This window comes from Bos mutus, chromosome 2, assembly GCF_027580195.1.
Source record: "Bos mutus isolate GX-2022 chromosome 2, NWIPB_WYAK_1.1, whole genome shotgun sequence".
Classification (NCBI taxonomy): domain Eukaryota; kingdom Metazoa; phylum Chordata; class Mammalia; order Artiodactyla; family Bovidae; genus Bos; species Bos mutus.
This window is the reverse complement of record NC_091618.1, coordinates 29,212,013-29,238,149: the sequence shown is the minus strand read 5'-3', so window position 1 is coordinate 29,238,149 and position 26,137 is coordinate 29,212,013. Positions and strand designations below refer to the sequence as shown.

Genomic DNA, 26,137 nt, shown 5'->3' with positions numbered 1-26,137 from the left:
TCTAAGATCTACCTTATGTTCTAGAAGATTGCCCTTCATTCTGGTGTTGTGAATGGACAGGGGAATGGGGAGGATGGGAAGTAGGGGGAGTATTTAGGAGGCTTTGTAATACTCCTCATGCGAGATAATGGTGTCCTGGACTGGGGTGGTGCCAATGGAATGGTAAAAAGTAGCCAGATTTTGAATATATTATGAACATGGAGAAAATAAGTTTTCTGGACTGATTGGATGTGAGAATGTAACAAAAGAAAGCAGTCAAGAATGACTTTTTGGCCTGAAAAGTTGGAAGGATGGAATTCCTGTTAACTGAAATGGGGAAGGCCATTAGTGGAGTGGTAATGGGTAGGGAAACTCGAGTTTAATTTTGAACATATTATGTCTATTAGTTGGAAACTTTCAAAGGTACACACAAAAAGATTAGTTCAGTGAATGCCATCAACACTTCACTAGCTACCTTATCCTTGTATTACTTGAGTATTTTAAAACAAATCCTGGACAACATATAATGCTATCCATGAATACTTTGAGTACTTTTATCTCTAACAAATTAAAACTTCTGGGTTTTTGGTTTTATCAAAACCATAGTACTTCCCTAAGACCTGTCTACATTAAGACAAATATGTAAACAATATTGTGTCTTTAAATCTGGATATTTTTTTCCTAAAAGATAAACAAAGGGGAAATTACCTTGTAAAAGAATTGTCTTTTCCAAATAATTTGTTAAATACTAGCTTGAAATATCTTGCTTATCTGATACATAAACAATTTAATGTAGAGAAATCACATTTACATCAAAACTTTCTAGGCTGTGTATTGCATCAAACAACAATCAGTTTAGAGGAAGCATAATAAGAAAATATGTTCCCATCCCTGTGAGTTTATAATCTAGAGGATTAGAAATATGTAAACAGTTTTACACCCAGCAGTTATCACAGTGCTGAGGGGATTTGGGGTGAAGTCCGAGTGGTGCCTGGAATTTAGAGAATGTCTGGAAGGCTTGAGGATTTGTGCTTCTTTTACATGCATACATGAAGGAAATGGCAACCCACTCCAGTATTCTTACCTGGAGAATCCCATGGACAGAGGAGCCTTGTGGGCTATGTCCATAGGGTCACAAAGAGTCTGACATGACTGAAGCAACTGAGCATACATGCATACAAGGGTGTATGTATTTAAACTTTTGGGGAGGGGAGAAGGAGACTAAAGTTTTCAAACACAAAAAAGTAGAATGGCAGGTGAAACACCCATGTCCTGATCTCACAAATTCAGCCACCATCAACATTTTGTCACACTGGTTCTACCTGTTCCATTTTAAATTTTGTTACTGCTATCTGTTGTCATTGGGTCGCTGAGTCGTGTCTGATTCTTTGTGACCCCACGAAGCACACCAGGCTTACCTGTCCTTCACTATCTCCCAGAGTTTGCTCAAATTCATGTCCATTGAGTTGGTGATACCATCTGACCATCTCATCCTTTGTCACCCCCTTCCTCTCCTGCCTTCAATCTTTCCCAGCATCAGGACCTTTTCCAGTGAGTCAGCTCGTCACATCAGGTAGCCAAAGTATTGGAGTTTCACCTTCAACATCAGTCCTTCCAGGGAATATTCAGAGTTGATTTCCTTTAGGATTGACTGGTTTGATCTCTTTGCTGTCCAAGGGACTCTCAAGAGTCTTCTCCAGCACCACAATTCAAAAACATCAATTCTTTGGTGCTCAGCCTTCTTTATTGCTATAGTTTTAAATTATTTTTTGGAAATAATAAGGACAGTGTGAAGAATTCCCATACACCCTTCACCCAGATTCACGAATTCTTAACATTTTGCCACAATTGGTTTTATCATATTTTTCTGAACCATATGAGGCTAAGCTGTAAATACCATGCTCTTTTACTGTTAGAAAACTTGCATTTCGGGGACTTCCCTGGCAGCCCAGGGGTTAAGACTCTGCAGTTCCAGTGCAGGGAGCACAGGCTTGATCCCTGGTTGGGGAACTTCCCTGCATGCCATGCAGTGCAGCCCCCCAAGACTTGTATTTCTTAAGATCAAGGATATTTACTTATATAATCACAGTATAAGAAATTCAACATTGATATAATACTATTTAACCTACAGCCATCATATCCCAGTTGTTCCAATAATGTTCTTTTTTTTTAATTTTATTTATTTATTTATTTATTTTTTTACATGTGTTCCCCATCCTGAACCCTCCTCCCTCCTCCCTCCCCATACCATCCCTCTGGGTCGTCTCAGTGCACCAGCCCCAAGCATCCAGCATCGTGCATTGAACCTGGACTGGCATCTCGTTTCATACATGACATTTCACATGTTTCAATGCCATTTTCCCAAATCTTCCCACCCTCTCCCTCTCCCACAGAGTCCATAAGACTGTTCTATACATCAGTGTCTCTTTTGCTGTCTCGTATACAGGGTTATCGTTACCACCTTTCTAAATTCCATATATATGTGTTAGTATACTGTATTGGTGTTTTTCCTTCTGGCTTACTTCACTGTGTATAATAGGCTCCAGTTTCATCCACCTCATTAGAACTGATTCAAATGTATTCTTTTTAATGGCTGAGTAATACTCCGTTGTGTATATGTACCACAGCTTTCTTATCCATTCATCTGCGGATGGACATCTAGGTTGCTTCCATGTCCTGGCTATTATAAACAGTGCTGTGATGAACATTGGGGTACACATGTCTCTTTCCCTTCTGGTTTCCTCAGTGTGTATGCCCAGCAGTGGGATTGCTGGATCATAAGGCAGTTCTATTTCCAGTTTTTTAAGGAATCTCCACACTGTTCTCCATAGTGGCTGTACTAGTTTGCATTCCCACCAACAGTGTACGAGGGTTCCCTTTTCTCCACACCCTCTCCAGCATTTATTATTTGTAGACTTTTGGATCGCAGCCATTCTGACTGGTGTGAAATGGTACCTCATAGTGGTTTTGATTTGCATTTCTCTGATAATGAGTGATGTTGAGCATCTTTTCATGTGTTTGTTAGCCATCTGTATGTCTTCTTTGGAGAAATGTCTATTTAGATCTTTGGCCCATTTTTTGATTGGGTCATTTATTTTTCTGGAGTTGAGCTGTAGGAGTTGCTTGTATATTTTTGAGATTAGTTGTTTGTCGGTTGCTTCATTTGCTATTATTTTCTCCCATTCTGAAGGCTGTCTTTTCACCTTGCTTATAGTTTCCTTTGATGTGCAGAAGCTTTTAAGTTTAATTAGGTCCCATTTGTTTATTTTTGCTTTTATTTCCAATATTCTGGGAGGTGGGTCATAGAAGATCCTGCTGTGATGTATGTCAGAGAGTGTTTTGCCTATGTTCTCCTCTAGGAGTTTTATAGTTTCTGGTCTTACGTTGAGATCTTTAATCCATTTTGAGTTTATTTTTGTATATGGTGTTAGAAAGTGTTCTAGTTTCATTCTTTTACAAGTGGTTGACCAGATTTCCCAGCACCACTTGTTAAAGAGATTGTCTTTAATCCATTGTATATTCTTGCCTCCTTTGTCAAAGATAAGGTGTCCATATGTGCGTGGATTTATCTCTCGGCTTTCTATTTTGTTCCATTGATCTATATTTCTGTCTTTGTGCCAGTACCATACTGTCTTGATAACTGTGGCTTTGTAGTAGAGCCTGAAGTCAGGTAGGTTGATTCCTCCAGTTCCATTTTTCTTTCTCAAGATCGCTTTGGCTATTCGAGGTTTTTTGTATTTCCATACAAATTGTGAAATTATTTGTTCTAGCTCTGTGAAGAATACTGTTGGTAGCTTGATAGGGATTGCATTGAATCTATAAATTGCTTTGGGTAGTATACTCATTTTCACTATATTGATTCTTCCAATCCATGAACATGGTATATTTCCCCATCTATTAGTGTCCTCTTTGATTTCTTTCACCAGTGTTTTATAGTTTTCTATATATAGGTCTTTAGTTTCTTTAGGTAGATATATTCCTAAGTATTTTATTCTTTTTCGTTGCAATGGTGAATGGAATTGTTTCCTTAATTTCTCTTTCTGTTTTCTCATTATTAGTGTATAGAAATGCAAGGGATTTCTGTGTGTTGATTTTATATCCTGCAACTTTACTATAATCATTGATTAGTTCTAGTAATTTTCTGGTGGAGTCTTTAGGGTTTTATATGTAGAGGATCATGTCATCTGCAAATAGTGAGAGTTTTACTTCTTCTTTTTCAATTTTGATTCCTTTTATTTCTTTTTCTGCTCTGATTGCTGTGGCCAAAACTTCCAAAACTATGTTGAATAGTAGTGGTGAAAGTGGGCACCCTTGTCTTGTTCCTGACTTTAGAGGAAATGCTTTCAATTTTTCACCATTGAGGATAATGTTTGCTGTGGGTTTGTCATATATAGCTTTTATTATGTTGAGGTATGTTCCTTCTATTCCTGCTTTCTGGAGAGTTTTTATCATAAATGGGTGTTGAATTTTGTCAAAGGCTTTCTCTGCATCTATTGAGATAATCATATGGTTTTTGTTTTTCAATTTGTTAATGTGGTGTATTACATTGATTGATTTGCGGATATTGAAGAATCCTTGCATCCCTAGGATAAAGCCCACTTGGTCATGGTGTATGATCTTTTTAATGTGTTGTTGGATTCTGATTGCTAGAATTTTGTTTAGGATTTTTGCATCTATGTTCATCAGTGATATTGGCCTGTAGTTTTCTTTATACCTGTTTTTCTCCTGGTCTAGGTTCTAACCCAAGATCATGCTTTGTGTTTGGTTATGAGATCTCTTTTGCCTCAAATCTAGAACCATTCCTCATTCCTTCCTTAATTTTATGATCGTGATTGATATTTTGAGTGTGTCTGATATTTCTTTGTAGTTTGTGTAAATCTGATGTTTGGGTGTATCTGATTTTCTGTATGTGTGATTTGATGCTGGTTATACATTTTTGGTAGAAACACTATGTAAGTGATGATGTGTCCTCATAGTACAATGTATCTGGAGGCTGATGATATAACTTATTCCCATTATTGGTGAAGTTACATCTATGATTCGGTTAAGGTGGATGAGGCAAATTTCTATTGCTAGGTTTTGGGGTTTTTTTTTAGAATTATATATAAAGACTTTATATTTTAGAACAGTTTTAGATTTACAGAAAAATTGAGCAGATAGTACAAAGAGTTCATATATTATGCCTTGCCTCTATCTATACACAATTTCCCCTATTATTAGCATCTTACATTATTTTGATATATTTGTTACAATTAGTGGAATCAACATTGATACACAGTCGACTCTTGAAAAACTTGGGGCTTGGGGGGCCATTACCCCCACAAAGTTGAAAATCTGAGTATAATTTTATAGTCAGCCCTCCATACCTGAGGGTTCAACCAACTGTGTATTATCTAGTACTGTAGTATGTATTTACTGAAAAAGATTCACGAATAAGTGAATTCATGTGGTTCAAACATTGTTTAAGGGTGAACTGTATTATCAGCTAAAAACCTGCATTTTATTCAGAGTTCCTTAATTGTTACTTAGTGTCCTTTTTCTGTTCCAGGATCTCATTACACATCATTTAGTTGTTTCCTTGAGCTCCTCTGGCTATAAGAGTTTCTTTAGAAATATCTCATTTTTGATAACCTTGACAATTTTGAGAAGTACTGGTCAGGCATTTTGCAGGATGCTCTTCTATTGGAATTTGCCTGATGTTTCTCACGACTAGATTGGAGTTACGAGTTTTGGGGAGGAAAATCAAAAGCAAAATGCCATTTTCATCATCTATCAAGGGCATATACTATCTACATGATGTTGACCTTGATCACCTGGCTGAAGTGATGTTTGTCAGATTTTTCTACTGTTACTACTTTTGCCTTACGCTACCCCCCTTTTCATACTGTACTCTGAAAATAAGTCACTCTGCACAGCCCAAACTCAAGGAATGTGGGTTATTCTTCCCCACCTTTAGGGCTGAATATCTACATTTTTTCTTTTAATTTTTCTGCATAGGAGATTTGGCTCTTTATCACATTTGTGAATACATTCAACCATTTATTTATTTTAAAATTTTATTTATTTTTGGCTTCACTGGTTCTTCACTGCTGCATGCAGACGTTCTCTAGTTGCAGTGAGTGGGTTTCCCATTGCGGTGGCTTCTCGTTGCAGGGCATGGGCTCTAGAGCACACGGGCTCAGCAGTTGTGGCACAAGGCCTTAGTTGCTCTGCGGCATGTGGGATCTTCCTGGACCAAGGATCAAACCCATGTCTCCTGCATTGGTAGGCAGATTCTTTACCATTGAGCCACCAGGGGAGTCCTCAACCATTTATTTATACCAGTGACTCATGGATATTTGTTTTATACTTTGGGTTATAAAAGCACTGTTACTTTAATTTTATTGCTCAAATTGTTCCAACTTTGGGCATTGGGAGTTCTTTCAGTTAGCTCCTGTTACATCTTCCCACCAGTCTGTTGTTTTGCTTTGTTCTGGTAACACTTTCTTTCTGGCACTGCCAGGTGCTTCCAGCTCATTTTGTGTATTTCCTGCCCTAGTCCTAGAATCAGCCATTTCTTGGAGGAGGCCTGGTTCCTGGTGTGCTTAACCGCTCAGTCATGTCCAACTCATTGAGACCCTATGGACTGTAGCCTGCCAGGCTCCTCTGTCAGTGGGATTTTCCAGGCCGTAATACTGGCGTAGGTTGCCATTATCTTCTCCAGGGAATCTTTCCAACCCAGGGATTGAACCCAGGTCTCCCATATTGCAGATGGATTCTTTACCACCAGGGAAGCCCTGGTTCCTGGCAATGGAGTGATATTAGAAACTAAGACCTGGGTGTTAGGTGTGCTCATTGCTACTCCAGTGTTTGCTGTAGTATTTTAAAGCACACACACACACACACACAAAAGCAACTCGTTGGCATCATGTCATATAATACCTTAAAGTATCTGGTAAAAAATAAGGATATCTTCTTAAATAATGTCACAATATCCATCCTGTGGCTGCCAACACATTACCACAAATTTGGTGACTTAAAAGAACAAATTCTCTCGTGGTTCTAGAAGCCAGAATTCTGAAATCAGCCTGTCTGAAGAACCTCATTTCCTCAGAAGATTCTAAGGGAGAATCCATTCTTGTCTCTTCCACTTTATGGTGCCCCCAGACATTCTACTTTGCTCTGATCTCTACCTTCTTGGTCACAAGTCGCCTCTTCCTTTTTTCTGTGTCTTCTCTGTGTCTCTCCCATCTCTTTCTGCCTTACTAGGGATTCTTCTTATTGGATTTAGGGCCCACTCAGGTAATCCAGGAAAATTCCTTAATCCTTTCAAGATCATCTCAAAATCATTAATCACATATTTTGCCAAATAAGGTAATATTTACAGGTTCCTGGAAGTAAGACAAGGATATATTGGGGGGAGGGGAGGTTGTCACCATTCAGTAAACTAACTAAAAAAACTTAATAATGATTTCTTAACGTTATCTATGTTCTTAATGTCCCCTGTTTATATTCAGATTTCTCTATTGTCTCAAAAGACAATTGCAGTTGGCTTATTTGAATCAGTATCTAAACAAGGTCCACTCATTGATGTGATTATGTCTCTTAAGTATCTTACAACATAGGAAACCTCACTCTTTTTTTATACTCTGAATTTGTTGAAGAAATAAGGTCATTCCTCTATACATTGGCCTACATTCTGGATTTGTCAGATGGCCTTCTTGTGACAGTTTCTCTTTATTTCCTGTAAACTGGAAGTTGGAGCCAAAAGCTTGATTAGATTCAGATTCAACTGATTTTTAGACAAAAATATACTACTTTCTAATGTTACTGTGTAATTCAAATTGCATCGCATCATGAGATATAATTTATAGCTAATCAGTGACTGTTGCCTGAATCAATTATTTATTAAGCATCTTTGCTGTGGCCCAGATTGTTTTCCTTAAATTAGTTTCATCTCTTATTGTTCCTATTATTTCTGTAGCAGACTATTTAGAAAAGCTCTTTTCGCCCTCCAGTTCTTTTGAGATCTCTGAATTCAGAAGAACCAGGGACGTCTGAGTCTGAGGGGGCACTATCTATCCTGCCTGGGGAGATAATTAATTGAGTCAGTGTTTGCTAATGTTCACACTTGAAGCTCAGAAAGCAGGTGATTGTAATTGGAGCCTGCTGCTTGGGTTGGGGTTAGGGGAAGGTAGGAAGAGCGAAGCATAGCGGATCTGGCGCTCTCTTCTTTCCTGGGGTCAAACGCAAAGGCTTTTAATTGGAAAGTACTACAAGAAAATTATTTAATGAACTCTGAGTTCTTTGGTTTTAGAGGAGCGAATTAAGGCACGGCCAAAGAAAGAGTCCATACGGGTTAGGTAGAATCGAAGTATAGAGGGTCCTGGCGTGCCGGAACGTAGCCTTTCAGGGCTTTAACCTCGAGACTACATCTCCCAGAATTCCGCTCTGCGAGTCCCACCCGCGTTAAAGTGGCTGCGCGTGCGCGAGCCCTGTGACCGCCGCCTTTCCAAGCTCCATTAGCCCCGAGATTCCGCGCGCCTGCCTCCCTCCCGCTGGGATCGCCCCTTCAGGCCCTCCGTGCGTCCGCTGGGGGCGCGCGCAGTGCCTGTCTGGTGGCAGCCGTGCTGGCGGCTGAGAGCGCGGGTCGCGTGGCCGTGCGTGGTTGCTAGGGGAGCCTGAGGCCGCCAGCTCGCCCGCAGGCCGAGGGAGGAAGCAGCGCGGAGCCGGCGCCCAGCCGCGGCGAAGCTGAGTCCGCTGGGTGAGTGTGGCCGCGGAGCCGGGGCAACGACCCTCTGCCGGCTCGACTCTCTCTCCCCTTCTTCTGCCCCGGGCCTTTTGACGCGGCCTCCAGCCCTCTGGCTGCTCCTGCCCAGCCCTGCTTCCTGCCAGCCACCTCTCCATCACCTGGGAAGAGAGGGATCCGCGGCCTCCTACCCTGCCAGGTCTTCGCGCCTCCTCGGAACCCCTCTGCACCCTTTCTTGACCCCCTTTCCCGCCGCACCCAGTGAACTTAGTCGCCCCTCCTCTGGTTCCCCGAATCCTGCAGCATCTTTTCACCCTAGGCCTCGAGCTTCCTTTCCCGCCCCGCTGTAGTTTAAATTCCCCTCTCTTTAGTGTGAGCCCAAGGTCCTCTCAGGCCTCACGGCTGAATTTAACATGAATACCCCGCTTTTAACTTCCCCATCTTCACTGTCTGTAGAGAAATACTTTCCTTAACTGTGTAGAATTTAACTCTTCATGTGTTCATCAATCCATTACTTCCTTTAATCATTCAACAATTTTTAATAAGCATCGACAAATACTTAGTGAGCCAGGGCATTATGGAAGGCACTGGGGGATACAGGGGTGCACAGGGCAGGCATGTTTGCACAGAGTTTAGGGGAAGTTTTAAGCATGTAAACAGCATTTGTCATATTGTGTGGTGTGTGTTCTAATAGAACATTAGAAAAATATTTAACCCAAATTTATTTGGAAAACTCTGTTATCTTCACATTTCCATTCTACATCTAGGAAATGTTTTAATCCTTCCTTCCTTGGCGAGTTACTCCTATCTACTCAGATACTCCAGATTCCATCTTCCTTAACTTAATTACCTGTTGATTTAGGCAGTCAACAAGTAGCAGGGGGGCCCTTTGGGAAGGTGTTCTATCCTTAGTTATTTGCAATAAATACTGAGGTACTGTTTGTATGAAAACCACCCCCTCTTAGTTCCCAAAAGTTAGGAGCTCTTTATTGATTGGACTGAATGTAGCACTGAAAAATCATCAAATGTTTTCTGGGAATAAAGAGGTGAGAGGACCTTCCAGATACAAAGTATCTTTAGTAAAGATACAGCAAGGCCTGAAAAGAGAACTGGAAACAGTCTGACAGACCTGAGCTGGGTTTGCAGGGAACTTTCCTGCTCAATTCTATCCTACTCTTTGCTGCCCGATGGACTGTAGCCTGCCAGGCAGGCTCCTCTGTCCATGGGATTTCCCAGGCAAGAATACCAGAGTGGGTTGCCATTTCTTTCTTCAGGGAATCTTTCTGATCAGAAATCAAACTTGAGCCCCGCTGCAGTGGAAGCTCAGTCTTCAGCACTGGAAAACAAGGGAAGCCCCACATGCAGTTTTAGAAGAATCAATTTCCAGATCCTTAGCTTCCAAATGAACTCTTCTGAAACTGACCTTACAAGAAAAGGGGTAGAGAGTGTCATATCTCTTATGCTTCCAAATTTTGCTGTAGTGTGTTATTCTGTGTATAAAAACTTCAGGTTGGGGGGTGGTCCCAAGATGGCAGAGGAATAGGACAGGGAGACCACTTTCTCTCCCACAAATTCATGGAAAGATCATTTGAATGCTGAGCAACTTCCACAAAACAACTTCTGAATGCTGGTGGAGGACACCAGGCACCCAGAAAGGCAGCCCATTCTCTTCGAAAGGAGGTAGGACAAAATATAAACCACAAAAAGAGAGACAACAGAATTAGGGATGGAGACCTGTCCTGGGAAGGGAGTCCTGAAGGAAGAGAAGTTTCCAAACAGCAGAAAACCCTCTCATTTGCTGGTCTGTGGGCAGTTTTGGAATCTCAGAGGGCTACATAACCAGGAGGAAAAAAAAAAAAACCCACAGAATACACGCCTAACCTCAACTTCCAGCGGAGAAGTAGCCTAGTTGCAGGCACGCATCCGACACCAGCGATCGGGGGGCTGGACAGGGAGGCGTGGGCTGCATGCTTTAGGGTAAGGACTGGACCAGAATGCCCTGAGGACAATCTGAGGGAGCTAACGTGAAATAGCAACCCAAACCGTTGGATAGCCAGAGAGGGAAAAAAAAAAAACTTTCCCGCGAAAGGCTCTAACCTAACCCAACCTGCAGCCTGGCCAACTCATAGAACAAAGAATTGAGCAAAAACCCAAGGAGAGCTAGCTGGCTGCACACAGGCTCCTCCCCCCACCAGAGGCAGAGAGGCAGGTGTCTGACAGCCAGAGCCAGAAGGCAAGGGGCAATCTTGGCCCCAGAGACTGGGATCCTCCACCAAACTGTGAGCAGGCTCCCAGTTGCTAACCACGTCTTCCTGGGATCCTGGATGGTTGACATCTGCCAGGAGGGTCGCAGCCTGAGATCATCTCCCCAGAGGAGACATGGCACACCTGAGACGGTGCTCTTGCTACGCACCTGGGAAACAGAGTGGCTGGACCAGGGAGGTGATTAAGACACACGGCCCACCTGGGACAGTGTGCTCGCCAATCACCTGGTCACCTGAGCTGCTCTGACCTGGGAAGGGCACAAAATGCACGCCCAACTGAGTCTGTGCCCTTGTGGAGTAGCCGAGAACCTGAACCTGAGCATCTTAGACCTGGGAAGTGCACGAAACTCAGGGCCCACTTTGGACAGTACCCCTGCAGAGCAACCTGTTGCCTGAGCATTGTAGACCTGGAAAGCACGCGCTGCCGTGAGCTGGGGCAAACCCAGTGTGGTCCATACATTGCAAGCACTCCCCACACATGCCAGTGATATTTGTTTGCAGTGTTCCTCCCTCCCCACAATACAACTGAACAAGTGAGCCTAAATAAGTGACCACCTTCGCCCCTTTGTGTCAGAATGGAAATTAGACACTGAAGAGACTTGCAAAAAGAGGAAGCCAAAATAAACGAAGAGGAAACCACTCTGGAAGTGACAGGTGCAACAGATTAAAACCCTGTAGTTAACATTGACTAAGCATTGGAAGGGGCCTATTAGACCTCGAGAACAAGTACAAGCTGGAACAAGAAACTATCTGAAACTGAACTGACCCCACACAGCCCACACACAGCTCTAGAGAAATTCCTAGATATATTTTTACTATTATCATTTTTTGATTTTTAAGTTCTCTATTACTCCTTTAATTTTCATTTTAATAACTTACTATTACCTTGCAAAAAAAAAAGTGCATTTTTAAAGCAAATTTCATATATATATTTTATAATTTTTGTGATTGATTTTGTTTTGTATTTTTAACGTATTTTTGAGAGTCTAACCTCTACTCTAGATTGTTAATCTTTGCTTTTTGGTATTTGTTATCAATTTTGTACCTTTAAGAATCTAATCTTCAGTATCTTTTTTTCACTTAGGGGTGTGATTACTGGCTTGATTGCTCTCTCCCCTTTTGACTCTCCCTTTTCTCCCCCAGGTCACCTCTTTCTCCTCCCTCCCCCTTCTCTTCTCTGCTTAACTCTGTGAATCTCTCTGGGTGTTCCGGGCTGTGGAGAATGCATAGGGAACTGATTACTGGCTAGATTGGTCTTTCCCCTTTTGACTCCCCCCTCTTTTCCTCCTGGTAACCTCTGTCTCCCTCCTCCCTCTTCTCTTCTCCATGTAACTTTGTGAACCTCTCTGGGTGTCCCTCACTGTGGAGAATCTTTTCACCATTAACCTAGATGTTTTATCATCTGTGCTGTCTTGAAGCTACTGTAAGAATAAGACTGAAAGCTAGAGGCAGGAGGCTTAAATCCAAAACTTGAGAACACCAGAGAACTCCTGATTCCAGGGAACATTAATAGACAAGAGCTCATCCAAAAGCCTCCATACCTACACTGAAACCAAGCTCTACCCAAGAGCCAACAAGTTCCAGAGCAAGACATATCATGCTAATTCTCCAGCAATGCAGGAACACAGCCCTGAGCATTAAAATACAGGTTGCCCAAAGCCATGCCAAACCCATAGACACCCCAAAATTTACTACTGGACACTTCATTGCACTCCAGAGAGAAGAGATCCAGTTCACCCACCAGAACACAGGTGCAAGCTGCCCTAATCAGGCAGGAAACCTTGACGAGCCACTAGACCAACCCTACCCACAGGGAGCAAGCTCCACAATAAAGAGGAATCACAGACTTACAGCCTACAGAAAGGCCACCCCAAACAGCAATCTAAACAAAATATAAAGGCAGAGAAATATTCAGCAGGTAAAGGAACACGATAAATGCCCACCAAACCAAACAAAAGAGGAGGAGATAGGGAGTCTACCTGAAAAAGAATTCAGAATAATGATAATAAAGATGATCTTAAATCTTGAAAACAAAATGGAGTTACAGATAAATAGACTAGAGACAAGGATTAAGAACATGCAAGAAATGTTTAACAAGGACCTATAAGAAATTAAAAAGAGTCAATCAGTTATGAGTAATGCAATAACTGAGATCAAAAGCACTCTGCAGGGAGCCAACAGTAGAATAACTGAGGCAGAAGACAGGATAAGTGAGGTGGAAGATAGAATGGTGGAAATAAGTGAAGCAGAGAGGAAAAAAAAAAAGGACAACCTCAGAGACCTTTGGGACAGTGTTAAACACCCTAACGTTCGAATCATAGGCATCCCAGAAGAAGAAGACAAAAAGAAAGGGCATGAGAAAATACTTGAGAAGATAATAATTGAAAACTTTCCTAAAATGGGGAAGGAAATAGCCACTCAAGTCCAAGAAACCCAGAGAGTCCCAATCAGGATAAACCCAAGGTGAAACACCCCAAGACACATATTAATCAAATTAACAAAGTTCAAACACAAAGAACAAATATTAAAGCAGCAAGGGAAAAGCAACAAATAACACACAAGGGGATCCCTGTGAGGATTACAGCTTATCTTTCAACAGAAACTCTTCAGGCCAGGAGGGAATGGCAGGATATACTTAAAGTGATGAAAGAGAAAAGCCTACAACCTAGATTACTGTACCCAACAAGGATCTCATTCAAATATGAAGGAGAAATCAAAAGCTTTACAGACAAGCAAAAGCTGAGAGAATTCAGCACCACCAAACCAGCTCTTCAACAAATGCTAAAGGATCTTCTCTAGACAGAAAACACAGAAAAGGTTTATGAACTTGAACCCAAAACAACAAAGTAAGTGGCAGCAGGATCATACTTATCAACAATTGCCTTAAATTTAAATGGGTTGAATGTCCCAACCAAAAGACAAAGACTGGCTGAATGGATCAAAAACAAGACCCCTATATATGCCGTCTACAAGAGATCCACCTCAAAACAAGGGACACATACAGACTGAAAGTGAAGGGCTGGAAAAAGATATTTCATGCAAATGGAGACCAAAAGAAAGCAGGAGTAGCAATACTCAAATCAGATAAAATAGACCTTGAAATAAAGGCTGTGAAAAGAGACAAAGAAGGACACTACATAATGATCAAAGGATCAATCCAAGAAGAAGATATAACAATTATAAATATGTATGCACCCAACATAGAACCACAATATGTAAGACATATTCTGACAAGTATGAAAGGGGAAATTAACAATAACACAATAATAGTGGGAGACTTTAATCCCGACTCACACCTATGGCTAGATCAGCCAAACAGAAAATTAGCAAAGAAACACAAACTTTAAATGATACAATGGACCAGTTAGATCTAATAGATATCTGTAGGACATTTCACCCCAAAACAATTAATTTCACCTTTTTCTCAGGTGCACACACAACATTCTCTAGGATAGATCACATCCTGGGCCATAAATCTAGCCTTGGTAAATACAAAAAAATTGAAATCATTTCAAGCATCTTTTCTGATCACACTGTGGTAAGATTAGATGTCAACTACAGGAAAAAAAAAAACTATTAAAAATGCGAACATATGGAGGCTGAACAACATGCTTCTGAATAAACAACAATCTCCGAAATACAAAAAAATCAAAATATGCATAGAAACAAATGAAAACATGACAACCCAAAACCTATGGGATTCAGTAAAAGCAGTGCTCAGGGGAACATTCATAGCAATACAAGCTTACCTCAAGAAACAAGAGAAAAATAAAATAAATAACCTAATATTACACCTAAAACAACTAGAAAAAGAAGATATGAAGAACCCCAGGGTTAGTAGAAGGAAAGAAATCATTAAAATTAGGGCAGAAATAAATGAAAAATAAGCGAAGGAGACTGTAGCAAAAGTCAACAAAGCTAAAAGCTGGTTCTTTGAGAAGATAAAATAGACAAACCATTAGCTAGGGAGAAGAATCAAATCAACAGAGTTAGAAATGAAAATGCAGAAATCACAACAGACAACACAGAAATACAAAGGATCATAAGAGACTACTTCACCAACTGTATGACAACAAAACGGACAACTTGGAAGAAATGGACGAATTCTTAGAAAAGTGTAACCTTCCAAAACTGTACCAGGAAGAAATAGAAAATCTTAACAAACCCAACACAAGCATGGAAATCAAAACTGTAATAAAAAATCTTCAAACAAAAGCCCAGGACCAGATGGCTTCATAGGTGAATTCTACCAAAATTTAGAGAAGAGCTAACACCTATACTACTCAAACTCTTCCAGAAGAAGGTAAACTGCCAAACTCATCCTATGAGGCCACCGTCACCCTAATACCAAAACCAGACAAAGATGCCACAAAAAAAACTACAGACCAGTATTACCAATGAGCATAGATGCAAAAGTTCTCAACAAAATTCTAGCAAACAAAATCCAACAACATATTAAAAAGATGATACATCATGACCAAATGGGCTTTATCCCAGGGATGCAAGGATTCTTCAATATTTGCAAATCAATGTGATATACCACATTAACAAATTGAAAGATAAAGACGATATGATTATCTCAATAGATGCAAAGAAAGTCTTTGACAGAATTCAACATATTCAAACCCTCCAGAAAGCAGGCATAGAAGGAACATACCTCAACATAATAAAAGCCATATATGATAAACCCACAGCAAACATTATTCTCAATGGTGAAAAATTGAAAGCATTTCCCCTAAAGTCAGGAACAAGACAATGGTGCCCACTCTCACCACTACTATTCAACATAGTTTTGGAAGGTTTAGTCACAGCAATCAGAGAAGAAAAAGAAATAAAAGGAATCCAGATTGGAAAAGAAGAAGTAAAACTCTTACTGTTTGCAGATGACATGATCCTCTACATAGAAAACCCTAAAGACATCACCAGAAGATTACTAGAGCTAATCAATGAATATAGTAAAGTTGCAGGATATAAAACTAATACATAGAAATCCCTTGCATTCCTATACACTAACAATGAGAAAACAGAAAGAGTAAGTAAGGAAACAGTTTCATTCACCATTGCTATGAAAAGAATAAAATACTTAGGGATAAATCTTCCTAAAGAAACAAAAGACCTATGTATAGAAAACTATAAAACACTGATGAAAGAAATCAAAGAAGACACAAATAGATGGAGAAATATACCATGTTCATGGATCAGAAGAATCAATATAGTCAAAATGGGTATACTACCCAAGGCAATCTGTAGATTCAGTGTAGTCCCTATCAAGGTACCAACAGTATTTTTCACAGAACTAGAATAAATAATCTCACAATTTCTATGGAAATACAAAAAACCTCGAATAACCAAAGAAGAATGGAACTGGAGGAATCAATCTGCCTGACTTCAGGCTCTACTACAAAGCCACAATTATCAAGACAGTATGGTACTGGCACAAAGACAGAAATATAGATCAATGGAACAAAATAGAAAGCCCAGAGGTAAATCCACACACCTATGGACACCTTATCTTTGACAAAGGAGGCAAGAATATACAACGGAGAAAAGACAATGTCTTTAACAAGTGGTGCTGGGAAAACTGATCAACCATCTGTAAAAGAATGAAACTAGAACACTTTCTAACACTATACACAAAAATAAACTCAAAATGGATTAAAGATCTAAACGTAAGATCAGAAACTATAAAACTCCTAGAGGAAAACATAGGCAAAACACTCTCGACATAAATCACAGCAGGATCCTCTATGAGCCACCTCCCAGAGTAATGGAAATAAAAGCAAAAATAAATAGGACCTAATTAAACTTAAAAGCTTTTCCACAACAAAGCAAACTATAAGCAAGGTGAAAAGATAGTTTTCAGAATGGGAGAAAATAATAGCAAATGAAACAACTGACACAGAATTAATCTCAAAAATATACAAGCAGCTCCTGCAGCTCAGTACCAGAAAAATAAATGACCCAATCAAAAAAGGGGCCAAAGAACTAAGCCGACATTTCTCCAAAGAAGACATACAGATGGCTAACAAACACATGAAAAGATGCCCAACAGCACTTATTATCAGATCAGATCAGATCAGTCGCTCAGTCGTGTCCAACTCTTTGCGACCCCATGAATCGCAGCATGCCAGGCCTCCCTGTCCATCACCAGCTCCCGGAGTTCACTGAGATTCACGTCCATAGAGTCAGTGATGCCATCCAGCCATCTCATCCTCTGTCGTCCCCTTCTCCTCCTGCCCCCAATCCCTCCCAGCATCAGAGTCTTTTCCAATGAGTCAACTCTTCGCATGAGGTGGCCAAAGTACTGGAGTTTCAGCTTTAGCATCATTCCTTCCAAAGAAATCCCAGGGCTGATCTCCTTGCAGTCCAAGGGACTCTCAAGAGTCTTCTCCAACACCACAGTTCAAAAGCATCAATTCTTCGGCGCTCAGCCTTCTTCACAGTCCAACTCTCACATCCATACATGACCACAGGAAAAACCATAGCCTTGACTAGACAAACCTTTGTTGGCAAAGTTATGTCTCTGCTTTTGAATATGCTATCTAGGTTGGTCATAACCTTCCTTCCAAGGAGTAAGCGTCTTTTAATTTCATGGCTGCAGTCACCATCTGTAGTGATTTTGGAGCCCAGAAAAATAAAGTCTGACACTGTTTTCACTGTTTCCCCATCTATTTCCCATGAAATGGTGGGACCGGATGCCATGATCTTCATTTTCTGAATGTTGAGCTTTAAGCCAACTTTTTCACTCTCCACTTTTACTTTCATCAAGAGGTCTTGAGTTCCTCTTCACTTTCTGCCATAAGGGTGGTGTCATCTGCATATCTGAGGTTATTGAGATTTCTCCCGGCAATCTTGATTCCAGCTTGTGTTTCTTCCAGTCCAGCGTTTCTCATGATGTACTCTGCATATAAATTAAATAAACAGGGTGACAATATATAGCCTTGACGAACTCCTTTTCCTATTTGGAACCAGTCTGTTGTTCCATGTCCAGTTCTAACTGTTGCTTCCTGACCTGCATACAAATTTCTCAAGAGGCAGATCAGGTGGTCTGGTATTCCCATCTCTTTCAGAATTTTCCACAGTTTCTTGTGATCCACACAGTCAAAGGCTTTGGCATAGTCAATAAAGCAGAAATAGATGCTTTTCTGGAATTCTCTTGATTTTTCCATGATCCAGCAGATGTTGGCAATTTGATCTCTGGTTCCTCTGCTTTTTCTAAAACCAGCTTGAACATCAGGAAGTTCACGGTTCACATATTGCTGAAGCCTGGCTTGGAGAATTTTGAGCATTACTTTACTAGTGTGTGAGATGAGTGCAATTGTGCAGTAGTTTGAGCATTCTTTGGCATTGCCTTTCTTTGGGATTGGAATGAAAACTGACCTTTTCCAGTCCTGTGGCCACTGCTGAATTTTCCAAATTTGCTGGCATATCGAGTGCAGCACTTTCACAGCATCATCTTTCAGGATTTGGAATAGCTGAACTGGAATTCCATCACCTCCACTAGCTTTGTTCGTAGTGATGCTTTCTAAGGCCCACTTGACTTCACATTCCAGGATGTCTGGCTCTAGGTCAGTGATCACACCATCGTGATTATCTGGGTCGTGAAGATCTTTTTTGTACAGTTCTGTGTATTCTTACCATCTCTTCTTAATATCTTCTGCTTCTGTTAGGTCCATACCATTTCTGTCCTTTATCAAGCCCATCTTTGCATGAAATGTTCCTTTGGTATCTCTGATTTTCTTGAAGAGATCCCTAGTCTTTCCCATTCTGTTGTTTTCCTCTATTTCTTTATATTGATCACTGAAGAAGGCTTTCTTATTTCTTCTTGCTATTCTTTGGAACTCTGCATTCAGATGTTTATATCTTTCCTTTTCTCCTTTGCTTTTCACTTCTCTTCTTTTCACAGCTATTTGTAAGGCCTCCCCAGACAGCCATTTTGCTTTTTTTGCGTTTCTTTTCCATGGGGATGGTCTTGATCCCTGTCTCCTGTACAATGTCACGAACCTCATTCCATAGTTCATCAGGCACTCTATCTATCAGATCTAGGCCCTTAAATCTATTTCTCACTTCCACTGTATAATCATAAGGGATTTGATTTAGGTCATACCTGAATGGTCTAGTGGTTTTCCCTACTTTCTTCAATTTAAGTCTGAATTTGGCAATAAGGAGTTCATGATCTGAGCCACAGTCAGCTCCTGGTCTTGTTTTTGTTGACTGTATAGAGCTTCTCCATCTTTGGCTGCAAAGAATATAATCAGTCTGATTTCAGTGTTGACCATCTGGTGATGTCCTTGTATAGAGTCTTGTGTTGTTGGAAGAGGGTGTTTGTTATGACCAGTGCATTTTCTTGGCAAAACTCTATTAGTCTTTGCCCTGCTTCATTCCGTATTCCAAGGCCAAATTTGCCTGTTACTCCAGGTGTTTCTTGACTTCCTACTTTTGCATTCCAGTCTCCTATAATGAAAAGGACATCTTTTTTGGGTGTTAGTTCTAAAAGGTCTTCTAGGTCTTCCTAGAACCGTTCAACTTCAGCTTCTTCAGTGTTACTGGTTGGGGCATAGACTTGGATTACTGTGATATTGAATGGTTTGCCTTGGAAACCAACAGAGATCATTCTGTCATTTTTGAGATTGCATCCAAGTACTGCATTTTGGACTCTTTTGTTGACCATGATGGCCACTCCATTTCTTCTGAGGGATTCCTGCCCGCAGTAGTAGATATAATGGTCATCTGAGTTAAATTCACCCATTCCAGTCCATTTTAGTTCGCTGATTCCTAGAATGTCGACATTCACTCTTGCCATCTCTTATTTGACCACTTCCAATTTGCCTTGATTCATGGACCTGACATTCCAGGTTCCTATGCAATATTGCTCTTTACAGCATCGGACCTTGCTTCTATCACCAGTCACATCCACGGCTGGGTATTGTTTTTGCTTCGGCTCCATCCCCTCATTCTTTCTGGAGTTATTTCTCCACTGATCTCCAGTAGCATATTGGGCACCTACTGACCCGGGGAGTTTCTCTTTCAGTATCCTATCATTTTGCCTTTTCATACTGTTCATGGGATTCTCAAGGCAAGAATACTGAAGTGGTTTGCCATTCCCTTCTCCAGTGGACCACATTCTGTCAGATGTCTCCACCATGACCCACCCATCATGGGTTGCCCCACGGGCATGGCTTAGTTTCATTGAGTTAGACAAGGCTGTGGTCCTAGTGTGATTAAATTGACTAGTTTTCTGTGAGTATGGTTTCAGTGTGTTTGCCCTCTGATGCCCTCTTGCAACACCTACCATCTTACTTGGGTTTCTCTTACCTTGGGCGTGGGGTATCTCTTCACGGCCGCTCCAGCAAAGCACAGCCATTGCTCCTTACCTTGGATGAGGGATGTCTCCTCACCGCTGCCCTTCCTGACCTTCAACGTGGGATGTGTGTTATTCAATCAGATAGTTAAAACTCACTAAATCATCATGAAATATTTGTTTCAATTACAGTTAACCCTTACCTTAGTTCTTTCTATAAATTGTTTAGTATTTTCTACCTTCTCTTAATAAAAGGATAAACTTGTGATGAAAAATTTTAGAGTTCAACTTTAAGATGTACAAGGAATACATGGGTTTAATTTTTTTTTTTTTTTTTGGCCTGTACTATCTGGCTTGTGGGATCTCAGTTCTCTGACCAAGGATTGGAACCTGGGCCATGGCAGCGAAAGCCCAAATCCTAACCACTAGTCCACCAGGGAACTCCCTAAGGAATATATGGTTTTAAACATTCCTTGGGGAATTCTTGGATAAAATCTGAAAAAGTATATTGCGGGAAAACTGTGGAAAGGTAATTAGCAGGAAGGTAACATCAGATCTGTCTTTAAGGTTACCGTAGTGTCAGTGTGCAGTTTGAATAAGTAAGATTTTAGACTGAAATCTGGAAGTCAGTGAGAAAACTAGAGACCAGGCCAGAGACCATGAGGGCTTTATGGTGGTTGTAATGGGGGAGAGGGTTTAGATTAACAGTGGTAGGGGCTTCCCTGGTGGGTCAGCTGGTAAAGAATCTGCCTGCAATGTGGGAGACCTGGGTTCGATCCCGGGGTTGGGAAGATCCTCTGGAGAAGGGAATGGCTACACACTCCAGTATTCTGGCCTGGAGAATTCCATGGACTGTATAGTCCACGGGGTTGCAGAGTCAGACACAACTGAGCGACTTTCACTTTAACAGTGGTAGAGTGGACAAAATCTGGTGGCAAAGTAAATGTCAGGAGAGTGGGACCAGGAGCAGTCTAGAATGATCCTAGGTTTCTGAATTTAGTGATCAAATGGGTGGTGCTGCAGGATGAGGCAGGAGGAGGAGGGGCAGCTTTGAGGACAAAGGTAAAGAAGTTACACTTTGGACATGGTGAGTTGAGGCTCCTTCAGCTTGAGAGGTTGTTCTGTAGGCCTGAGAGATGGAAGAAAATTGGAGAATGTAGGATGTGGTTGAGATCATGGGATAAAAGAGGCTGCTCTGAGAGAGTCTGTGTTAATAGTTGGATCTGCCATTTATTGAGCACTTATTGTGTGCCTCCTTTGGGGGAAGGGGGAGAAGGGAGAAGACTGCATGTGGAGGACACTGACTTTGAGGGAGTAGGTAGGGGAAAAGGGAGGCAGAATATTTAAAGTCAAATCCAAAAATGAGTATGTAAATGAAAAGTAACTTTTTCATTGACAAAAGTTTTTCACTGAAAGACTAAGTGTTAGTTGCTCAGACGTGTCCAACTCTTTGTAACACCATGGTCTGCAGCCTGCCAGGCTCCTCTGGCCATGGAATTCACCAGGCAAGAATACTGGAGTAGGTAGCCATTCTCTTCTCCAGAGGGTCTTCCCCATCCAGGGATCGAACAGGATCTGGTACTTATTATGTGGAGTTGAGTTTAGCTTTCCTGTTAGATTCCTTCATCCTATGATAACCTTGGAATTGTCTAGTCATAGGCGTTCTGGACTTGAGCATGAAATCAGATGCTTTGATCTGTCACTGAAATGTGAGAAAACTTTTCTTTAATGCTCTTAACTTCTCACTGTCTCTTCTGGCAGAACTGGGAAGCCAGACCTGGTGTTTTGGAATAAATACTGAGAATGCTAATTTCTGTTAGGACCTGAAATGAAAAAGACCTCATCCTTAGGAGCCTCTTGGATATTCTGGACAGGCAATGCCATTGTAGACCAGAGCTTTCAAGCTTTTTGGTCTCTTATGTGCACTTTTTTATTAAAGATTTTTGGAATCTTCAGTATATTCTTTTTAATGTGGAATATATATGTACTCCACATTAGAAATTGAAGTATTTATTAATTCAGTTAGAAATAATAAACTCATTACAAATAAACAAGTCACATTTTTAAAAATGAAAAATGGTATTGTTTCAAAAATGTTAGAAGAGTAGCGTTATTTTTGAGAATCTTAATGTCTGGTTTAATTGGAGACAGCTGGATTTTCCTACTTTTTTTCTGTTGTTTCAGTTGGTTCAGTGTACTGTTTCGTTGAATTATGTGGATTATCTAGCCTCATATAGAGGATTAGTTGCAAGAGGGAGGAATGTTTGTGTCGCCTTTTTAGATAGTGGGTATTCTTTGGTGCTGCTGCTGCTGCTAAGTCGCTTCAGTCATGTCCGACTCTGTGCGACCCCATAGACGGAAGCCCACCAGGGTCCCCTGTCCCTGGGATTCTCCAGGCAAGAACAGTGAAGTGGGCTGCCAATGCCTTCTCCGATTCTTTGGTACTACACAGACGTTAACAAGGGGTGGTGTTATGAAGGTTAGCTGCTATGGAATCTGAAATGTTATCAGGGAGGTTTTCATACTTCGTTACATTAGAATCCATTGGTCTATCTCTGACCAGATCTTTTACCCATGTCTGATTTTTTGACATTGTGTGATAGATAATTTGGAAAATACTGGTTCATTGAGTTGTTGCCACATTCTATATGACAGTATAAAAAAATAATATTACCACAGTCATCAGAAAAATGGCTAAGTTTTGGGAAGCTGTCAAACTCATGGTGGCAGATACAATTTTGCCCAAATTCTCATTTTCTCTTGGAAGCTCAAATTTTATCATTGGCAACAAACACTGTCAGTTGTTTCCCTTGAAGTGACAGGCATCCTCTGTTTCATTTTCTAGAGAACGCCTGCCAAGTGTCAAAGTCTGAATAACCATCATTTGTGTATCCTTCATTCTTTCAAGTAAACATGATGTTCCACAGAAAAATTTTGCAATTCAAACAAGTGGTTTACTTACAGATAACCGTTGTCTTCTGTTTTATATGTACTTCTTATTTTATCACACAGAATGTTAAAAAGATATACTTGAGGATTGGGATTTCATTTTTCACTGTGTCATCAAGGACATTCTTAAGTAAACCTGGCACTTCTTCCTTTGCTGTGCAGTGTAGAAGTGTGTGGTGGTGAAAAATCTCACGTGGTACCTTTGGCTTGAATCCTACTTGGGAAACAGCAGTTTGACCCACCGTTGCTCTTGCACCATCAGTGGAAAGGCTGGCACAGTTAAAAAGGCAAATCACATCTTAGTTTTGTTATGGAAATAGTTTCACCTAGTGGAACCCCTGAAAGGGCCCACACTTTAAGGACCATTGCCTTCAAGTTCACCCAAGGTTTCTTTCTGAAGCTGCTGAAGATCAGGGCTTCAGGAGAGCTAGTCACTTAATTATGTTAGGATGTACTTAATTGCTCAGTCATGTCCAACTCTTTGCGACCCCATGGACTGTAGCCCGCCAGGCTCCTCTGTCCATGGGATTCTCCAGGCAAGAATACTGGAGTGGCTTGCTATTCCCTTCTCCAGAGGATCTTCCCAATCCAGGGATTGAATGCAGGTCTCCTCCATTGCAGGCAGATTTTTTACTGTCTGAGCCACCAGGGAAGCCCCTAATTACGTTAAGCCTTCAACTGTTTCCACTTTTCAGTAATTTGCAGATAGACCTCCTTTAGCTTTAGCTGCTATAAGCTGTTTTTTTTTCCCTGAGGTTAGCTAACTTCTTTTGCAGTAACTGTGTTCTACAAGAGCTGCCCCCTCAACTTCTATTGGCCCTCCCTTCTCATTAGGTTGGCGTGTGGGCCTTTCTTTCTCAATAGGGCTTTACAGAAGTTCCATGCTCCTCCAACTTTCTTTAGGGAGACAGTTTGGGATTTATCTCTTAAGAGAAAATGTGTCTGATTCCTACACTCCTCATTCTGTTTGATTCCAGCCAAGTCACTTCTATCTTCTTATATAACTATTGGGCAACTAAAGTGATCTCATCAGAGATCTTGTGACTCTAGACTCTGAACTGTTTCTGATGTTCTGAGTTCCTCTGGTGACTGAGTGAAACTCTCAGATGGAAGAGGAAAAGGAAACTGCAGATCCCAAGAGCCACACACTCCTGTAATATAGGAGAGTGACACAGTCAATGTGTAATTAATAATTACTTTCTGTAGAAATAGATACCTTGTCCAAGTTGGTTTGGTCTGGCCTGGCCTCTGGAGACCTGGTGGTTTGAGACAACAGTCATAGTTTTTCTAGCATAGGCTGCTCATCATTCACTCTCACTTAAGGAAGAAACTTGAGGCAAAACGCCCCATAAAGAGTGGAAGGCAGAATGAGATAGACAGCTTCTGAATGTTGTTTAAAGATGGCGGAGCAGGACGTTGAGATTCCTGAGACTGGTTGCTTTAGAAGAAGAGAGGTTGGATCCAGGGAAGGCAGGCAGGATGCTACTACAAATGCAGGCCTGCATTTGGTGAGGCAGGTGAGGGACTAGGAATTGGACAGAGCTAGCCACACAAATAGAGATGTTTGAGGCCATTTTGTTTATCTTCAGAATGCTCTGCAGTTCTTTACTTTTCTTATCCCCTCAGGGGAAAAAAAAATTGTTTCATTTTTAACAGCTTTGTGGAGGTATAACTGACCTAGAAAATATTCATTACCCTCAAGTCAATTATTTTTTAAACTTTATTCTAGGAACCCTTAACATCTTATGATATTTTAGGGGGAGGAGACTTGGGCAGCGTTGCTGAGAAGAAGGCCAGACTAGGGCAGTGATCTTCCAACTTCTACTAACATAGCTGTGCATTTATCTTTTACAGATACCCAAGATTTCCCTATAAAAATCATCAGGGGCTTATGAAGTATATTCATATGAAAAGAGAACAGTGGTAAAAGATAGCCTTTGCAAAACATTAAATTAGAGGAATAAATACACAGCAGATCTTCATGGGTGGGATGGGGCTTGAGTTGGGCCTGGAAAAGGTAAATGCCGGGCCACTTGTGTCCAGTGTTCTGGCACTGAGGATTCATGCGGAGGGATGCAGAGCAGTGTGTGCGGGAGGTGAGTGGAACAGTTGTCTTCACCCAGCCCTGAGGGGGTGTGCAGTGGGGGCCCGTGGCTATGAGGGAAAGCAGGCTTGGCTATGGTGCAGATGAGGACACAGTGGTGGGCTCTTGGGTGCTTCCCCACAAAGGGGTTCAGCATAGTGTTTCCAACCCGCCTTTTATCTTCCACCTGAAGGTTAGGGATAAGTTTGGAAACAGGGCCTAGGTGTGTGTTTCATTTCTATTTAAGAGGAAGCGTGGAGCCAGACAAACTCAAGTTTTAATCTGGCCACTCCTTGTTGGTTGTTTGATTATGGTGAAGTTACTTAGCTTTACTGAGACTCGGGTTCATCATCAGCAAATTGAGCATAGCGTTTTTGTGAGGATTAAATGAGCATAGTACCTGGTATTTGCTAGGTACCCAAACTAGCCTTCATCAGTGCTAGTGTTCAGTTCAGTTGTTCAGTCGTGTCTTTGCAACCCCATGGACTTCAGCACGCCAGGCTTCCCTGTCTATCACCAACTCCTGGAGCTTACTCAAACTTATGTCCATCGAGTCGGTAATGCCATCCAATCATCTCATCCTCTGTCATCCTCTTCTCCCACCTTCAATCTTTCCTAGCACCATGGTCTTTTTTCAGTGAGTCAGTTCTTCCCATCAGGTGGCCAAAGAACTGGAGTTTCAGCTTCAGGATTAGTCCTTCCAGTGAATATTCAGGACTGATTTCCTTTAGGATAGACTGGTTGGATCTCCTTGCTATCCAGGAGACTCTCAAAAGAGTCTTCTCTTAGAGAAGTGCTAGTGTATTTCCCCTTTATTTACTTTTTTTTCCCAG

General features: G+C 41.2%; 1 protein-coding gene across 2 annotated transcripts in view; it reads left to right on the top strand.

The window, feature by feature from the left end:
• The first annotated feature begins 8,476 nt into the window (after window positions 1–8,476).
• Window positions 8,477–26,137, top strand: part of TTLL4 (tubulin tyrosine ligase like 4) — a 36,718-nt gene continuing 19,057 nt past the window's right edge. For both annotated transcript variants that reach the window (XM_070386710.1, XM_070386709.1), the window contains exon 1: window positions 8,477–8,722. The gene's annotated coding sequence lies outside the window, so the exon portion shown is untranslated. The remainder of the gene's footprint in view (window positions 8,723–26,137) is intronic.